Source organism: Lottia gigantea (assembly GCF_000327385.1).
Source record: "Lottia gigantea unplaced genomic scaffold LOTGIsca_22, whole genome shotgun sequence".
Lineage (NCBI taxonomy): Eukaryota > Metazoa > Mollusca > Gastropoda > Lottiidae > Lottia > Lottia gigantea.
In genome coordinates, this window is record NW_008708555.1 from 1,975,743 (window position 1) to 1,983,163 (window position 7,421).

Here is a 7,421-nt window from a genome sequence, read left to right on the forward strand (position 1 = left end):
AAGACACCGTGTAATTTGTTACATGGACAAACACAACAAGTTTCTTTTTCTAATGATAGAGTTATCATTTCAACTTCAGACTTCTTAGATAATTCTATTGGAATTACAAATGAAAGCAATACGATTTAGTCGACGGATATCCTCCGCAATTAAGGAACTACGTCTTACAAAATTCTCGAGGTATATTGAGGAGGCGAGTCGGATTGACCGGAAAACCGGTATTTATTTGTGTGTTTGAACTCAGATCACAATGCTAACAATTACAAACGTTTGACACTCAAAGATCATTGATTACCTTTCACGTCCACGTCATACCCATTTGTTCTTTTTTAGAATAATAAATCTGTCTAGATGCAAAACAGCAAAATCTAGAACCACATTGATCACTCATAATTGTAGAATCGCACCCCAAAGGACTGTTTGGCATAGTCTGAATTCTGTGTCTTAATTGTTACAGGCTATGACTAGTTTTGCACTTTTAGAAAATACTTTTAAGTGGTGACCTATTTTCATCATAAATCGTTGATTCAGACGAGGAATTATCACTTACTCTGGAATTAACGACAACGCGCCTGATTGACCGTTTGAAGGGAAGGCTATGTTTATCTCTAAATTAAGAGAGTTCGATATCTTTCTATTTTTAGAATGCAATGTAGGTTGTATTCCTTAAAATCTGTGTTAAAGCACCCTTTTCATATGAAAGCGTCTTGAAAGTTGTAGCGAGTTGAGATGATTTGAAATCATTTCTTCATTAAGGAATATATTCATTAAAATTATGAACACGTCGACCTAAGTGGGATAATTTCAACAATCCCAATGTGTGTATTTTTAACCCATAAGAGACAAAACAGTGATCTGTAATGACCCATCAAACCACAATGATTAGCACCAACACTCTTCTCCAACCATTTCAGCGTTCGATTAACTACGTACTCTAAAATAGCCTATCGTTAGCACACGTGTCGTTGACTGGCTCTGAGAAAAACGACACACGGCGTTCCAAAACTGTGTCAATTTTTGAAAAGACAGTTACGTAAAAAAAAAGTACAAATTGTTAATCTTGATATATAGAAAATGACATGTAAAACAAAATTTGAAAAATTAATTGCTGTTCTTTATGATTAGAATAGATTAGAATTTGAAATCGTCTGGAACAAGTGTGAGATATTGATTTAATATTGCACTGTTGTCATTCATCTCTTACTCCAACTCAATAACTGCTCAGTTTTTCTCTCGGTTGATAAAACGAGGTGGTAAATGAAGGAGATGAGGATGTCTAAGTGTATGTGATGGTGGTTCAAGTGGTCTCTGTTAATTATAGCAAGGATGTTTCACCTAATTTGAAACCTACTTCACAGAACCTGACTCTTTCTGTATTGGTTTGATCTCTTCGTGCTTTAATTGGATCAGTCTATCGAATTATTTTCATCCTGCTTTATTGCACATGTTCTGTCCATAGTGAAGAACAATAATATTCTCAATGGCTCGGAGCTTGTAATAGAAATCCTATGTTATTTCTACTACAGTCTTGATTTCCATGCACAGTTATTATAGAATATTTTCATTGACTCACTGTGTATTTATATAGAAGCTGAATAGTTCCATGTTATTTTGTCATTGTCATCATAGAGGAATATAAGGACCATAAACGACTAAGATTGTGAAGACATGCGATCTAATCCCTTTACACATTCAAAGGCTATAAAGTCTCTTTCGCATCCATTTAATGCCAATGAATTGGAAAATCTTATTTTGATTTATCAAATGAAGACGGATAACGCAATACTATCAGTGTGCAATGATGGATAAAGCAGCGTAACCTTAATTTGCTTCGTTTTCTGGTCAAGATAGCGTGAATGTGCACAGTCTTAAGCACTCTTGGTCCCGTTTTATTTCCCAATCTGAAAGAAAAAACATGCAATTCATATCAGCCTTCCCGGTCTGCACTAATTTTAATTTTGAGTCTGAAATGTTCGGAAAAAAAAGATTGGGTAAGGTACAAAATGTCTGAAGATTAAAATAGCTGTATCACGTTTTCCGATTACAATTTTAGATATGAAATAGATAAAATACTAGAGGTTATTTTAAGAAATTTTTCAAGACTGGTCTATATCACCCACTCAATATAACTGATGGATCAACCGATTCCATGACAAGAATCTTTAAATATTAAATTCCAGTAATATTTGACTGATTTTTTTCCAGTCGTTTTGAAATTGAATTTAAATCACTTGTCATATTATATTTAAAACAACACTGCTATTTCAAGTTTTGATATTTCAAAATAGCTGAGTATTATGAAAATATATTGTTTGGAAAACTAATTTGGTTGTCACTTGTTTTGAGGCTGCCATTTGCATACAAATACATCTTTCAAAGATATCATATGAAACATCAATCCATTAACCGATTTTATAGATTCTTTATGAAGTTATTAGACGCAGTTTTACGTTAGTGCATTGCATTCCATTACGATTATGCAAAAAAGGGAGAATTCTGGACGTTTAGTTCAACATTCTGCTGTTAAAAGGCAATTTGACGACTATGTAACGAATAGATTCCTGTTGGGGCTTCTTGGCGTCGTTTACATTATAATATAACAATCTAGAACATGTTGATGATACTCTTCCGGATTTTTGTAGTTTATCGTATTTGAATTAAAACCATCGCCATATTTTCAACTATACAAATGCAATGGTAATCTGGGCCCGTACATTTACAAAACAATCTGTTTATTTGAGGTTCCTAGATGCCATTCGTTTTAACGTCGAGAGAATATTAGTCTGCCGTCTAACGATTTTGGCAGCCCGTATTTTACTTGAATAAAACCAACATCCGATTTTAAGCAGTACAAATACAGACAAGAGAAAGGTTAAGCAGCAAAGGAACTTATTATAGACCAGTATACCTTTAATCTCCCAACCTGTAAGGTAATTGCTGTGGTTACATACACAAAGGTGTCAATTAAGTTTGCCAGTGGTTAATAAAGACTCGACTCTGATGTTATCATACACACTAGACAGTAAGGCCGTGCATGATGACATCCAGAACAACTATATGAATATTTGATTAAGTTATTCAACTAATACTTTACACAGTGTGGGAAGTGTGACCTATTGGCACAGATGCGGGGGTAAACTAAAAGAGTTAGACTTTTTATTTTATCAGGAATTGTCCATGACCTTGTTCTGATCATTAGGATCTTCTGTAAGGAATATTGTCACAGATGCGGTTAAAAGTCTATAGATTTATTATATTCACTTTAGTATTTATTGCCCATGAACTTGTTGGGGTTTCTTCTATCTCTTCTGTTATGTCCTGAGTTAGGTGGTTAACGATAGCCGCTTTCTTACGAGTATTTACTTTCCATTTTCAACTGGTTTTAGATGTAAATCAGTGCAGCTGGTCAGAGTAGCTTATATCGAAAGTGTACTCTCTCTTTGAAAATGACAATACATACTGGCCTGTTTTGACTTACTGTGCACTTACAAAAAATTTCAATAGATGAAAAGTGCTGTTTGTTCTTAGAAATAAAAAAAAAACAAATTAGACAGGTTAGTCATACGTAATTCTATCTTATTAGTATTGATTAGAACTAATGACATGAATTATGATTGTAACAAAAGGCTGATAATCTTTCATTTGTACTCGGTCTTGATAGTCACTTGGGCGTAAAGTGAAGTAATCTTTCAACAGGGCAGTCTGGCACGTTCCGCCACCATTTTCAATTGTGGATTATGTCTAATTTGACCCAGACGCCCACTTAATCATTACGTTATATTCCATTCGAACCATTAGTCGCCACTTAATTGCATACGTGTATTCAGACGGCGGTAAATGTTGACGGTGATTATTCCGGGTTTACTCCAGGGGAAGATTCTGTTGACGAATCAATCTATTGTGTTTGAAGATCAACTGTCTACAAATTGTTACATCTATTGTATTATTATGAATAGCCTCGCGGAATCTTTCTCTTCGTCTCTGACTTGTGTAATGTTATCCATTGTTGTTAACAATAACTCTTAAGAATTACTAATGCCACTTTCAAAGTTTATAAAGTAAAGATATGTCTATCAAAGTTAGTGCTCTTGTCTTCAAAGATTCATCACGAAAACATCCTGCACGAGTACAGAATTTTAAAAACTTCAAAGAAATCTTTCGACTACACAACATCCGGCACAACTGAAAAAATGTATTTCTTAGACAATTTTAATGTTTTATTTAGAACTGATATGAAAGCACAAAGGGCAGTAATGAAAAGTAATGTTTCAATTCCAAGTCATACGTTGTGTGTTTGTTAAAATCTGTTTCTAGAGTTGTACGAACAGTTGAATACTTATGTATATAAACCAAGTATTTTGTATTTTCTAAAATTGTCACTTTTATGTATGAGTTTCACAGACGCTGGGAACAAAAATCTGTGCAGGGACAATTTACTTGCCATGTCAGCATGCCAAAAATCATTCTGCGGAATTTGAGAATGTAGATCAATTCACCAACTGTCCAACTTCAAACTTAATATGAATGTAGGATTTACGAACACTTCTATCCGCTATAAATCTGTCCTTTTTTTCATAGTTGTTTTGTCTGCGACTTATTCACAATAAGTGACTATCTAAAAAAGCTGTGTACGAGGAAGTGGTTTCAGAAGGTTCTGTAAAGGAGCCGTTTTTATTGGCAATGATAGAATCCTAAAACCACATTTATTTAGTTCAAACAATTCAGAATAACTTTATAATTTCCAATAGGACTGTTAACAGAACTATCATGAACTATAATCAATTTATATAGAAAACAGCAATCTGATAGCGTGCTGAACAAGTAGTACAAACGATAGGTCTAACATACAACTAATCAACCGAGTCTTACTAGTTATATTTTTTAAGTAAGAAAGTATGTTTTGGTCCAAGTTATTACGTTTTATGTATATCTGGTATGCGACCACATAATGGTAGGCGTTTCTTACACAATTAAATATAATAGTAATGTAATAATAATGTTCAATATTAAGTATTGAAAAATATCACATCATCTCAAACTGTCTAACGTTGTTTCCTGTTGCCTCCATCGTCAACTCAGCGCAGTACTTGTGACAAGTGTAAATAAGCAACGGTTTTCGAGACTGTTTGTGCTGTGAGTTAAACTACTCTGACTTGTCGATTTTTTAAGATTCATTAGATCAAACGATTTCATGCTCATTTGGACTTGGTGACGCCGTTAATACAACATCTGAAAGTAGAATTCCACGATGTCTAAGACTGATAAGAAACACTAGTTTCTGGAAGTCCAGTTTATGAAACGTTAATTCATGTATTGTGAATATTCAAACATTTGACTTAAATTAGTAGTATTTGTTGTCGGTTTCTTGGACATGTTAAACTACGTGAATACCATCAAATACCAATACTCAGGCATAGATAGTGTTCATAGGATTACCTTAGTGCTCAGGTAAGTATTCTGTAATGATGAAATGGCACTTTAACTCACGGTTTTTTGCTGATAGTGATGTAAGAAATTGTATGTCCGCTTTATTTATACAGACGTCAATTGCATTCCTTTAATTGCTATATAGTAAAGCGTTCTGAAGGATAAATTAATTAGACGCTTTCATACCTTAACTGCTATATGGAAGAGCGGCGGTCTGGGGGATCTAACATTTATAATAACAAGATTAATCTGTAGTCATGCATGTTTAAAAGGAAGGTGAGATTAATTAATTATAAGGCCATGATATAATGGTAATATAATAGCATTAAGATCGGAGATATAATTGTTATTACGTCTGTCTACGTGAAGAAATGTTTGATTACTTTAATTATTAAATGGTATACAATCGAAACTACATGCAATAAAATTCAACCAATACACGAATCCTATCCGTTAACAAAGACTCAAAGTCTGAAATAACTGGCGACAAACGACAAAGCAGCAGTCAACCTATCCGATAGTCTTATCGTAAAAATATTTCACAACTTAGGCTCCCAAGTGAGTATAGTATAGACTTAACGAAGTTACCCTCTTCAATATGCATTCCTTATAAACATTTCATCATTGTATCTGCATGGGAATTGACTTGCAGATTCTAAGATCAACTGGAATTTCAACGACAACTAGAAATTAGCGGCACCTGTTCGTGTTCTATTGTCTATTCAAAATTGACTCTAAAATGGTGATCTGAGCTGTCTGGATCTGTCTATATTGCTAGTTGCTTGTAGTTGGTCAATTTTTCGATAGCTTTACATGTTATTTGAGGGTTGCGACTTGTAGAATCTGAGTGCAACTGGATTTTAAGTACTGCTATCAACTGCCGTAGCTGTCGAGACTATTCAAAATGATCGGATTATTTTTTTGTGATAGGAAAGCATCGGGCTGTGTCCATCTTAATGGTTTAATCAGACAAAAGCCGACTGACTACAGAATAAACCACAACACTTTCTGACCTTCAGTTTATGTTCAAATAATCATCGTCCGGTTCGACATGTTTATGATTAATGTGATCTCCAATGGGAATATTTTATTTGGCCCTAACATCAGATGAGTAATAATTTATATTAAAGACGAAGCCAACAATAAGACTGGTTATGATAAGAAAAACTATATTTGGCTGTTAATTCTTAAATCCTCGGTAGAGATAAGAAGATGATTCGGGATATGAGTTTAAATTGATAACGGTGTACAAATGAAAGATCCAAGGGTGAACGAGGACCTATCTTTTTTTCACTCACGTTCGCAGTGGATAAGTCTTTATCCATGTTCTCTCCGTACTCACTAACAATTGATCGTGGGCCTCATTTAAATAACTCACGCTCACTGTTGAATTTGTCTTTATCCCAGCGTTCAAACCTCGTGGGCTCCTCGTAATAACTAACCGTTAATCGGCAAAACCTCTATAACACACGTTTTCATCCCTGGGTCAAAGCCTCATGGACTTACATAACACACATTCCTATCTCTGTGCATTGTTTATCAGTACACAGCAGTTACCAGAAGCTTTATTTGGACCTGCCTACTTTTGGTGATGGTCTGTGGCTCCTGTGCTGTTATGTCTTTACTGACAAAAAATAACACAAGTCCAAAACTTAAATCTAAACTGGTCACTGGTAAAGTTGTGAGTATAGGTATCATAAAGTAGACGCAAGGCCGTTTTTCACATTACAGCCCTGAATAATTATATGGTATATACTGTCCCATTGGTACTCCAAATGGCCGAATGTACAGATTGGTCTGTGATAACTCAGAAACCATAATGATAATGTTTCTTATAGAACGCTACGATAGGATAGGTTAAGAATTTGAATTGCAGAGTTTCAAATGTTAAGAATACTTGTTATTTTTTAAAGCTCGAATCTTGCTTAGGCAATTCTGAATTATTGAATTACCAGCGAAATATTGAAATTTTCTAGTAATTCTGTAAAAGCTTG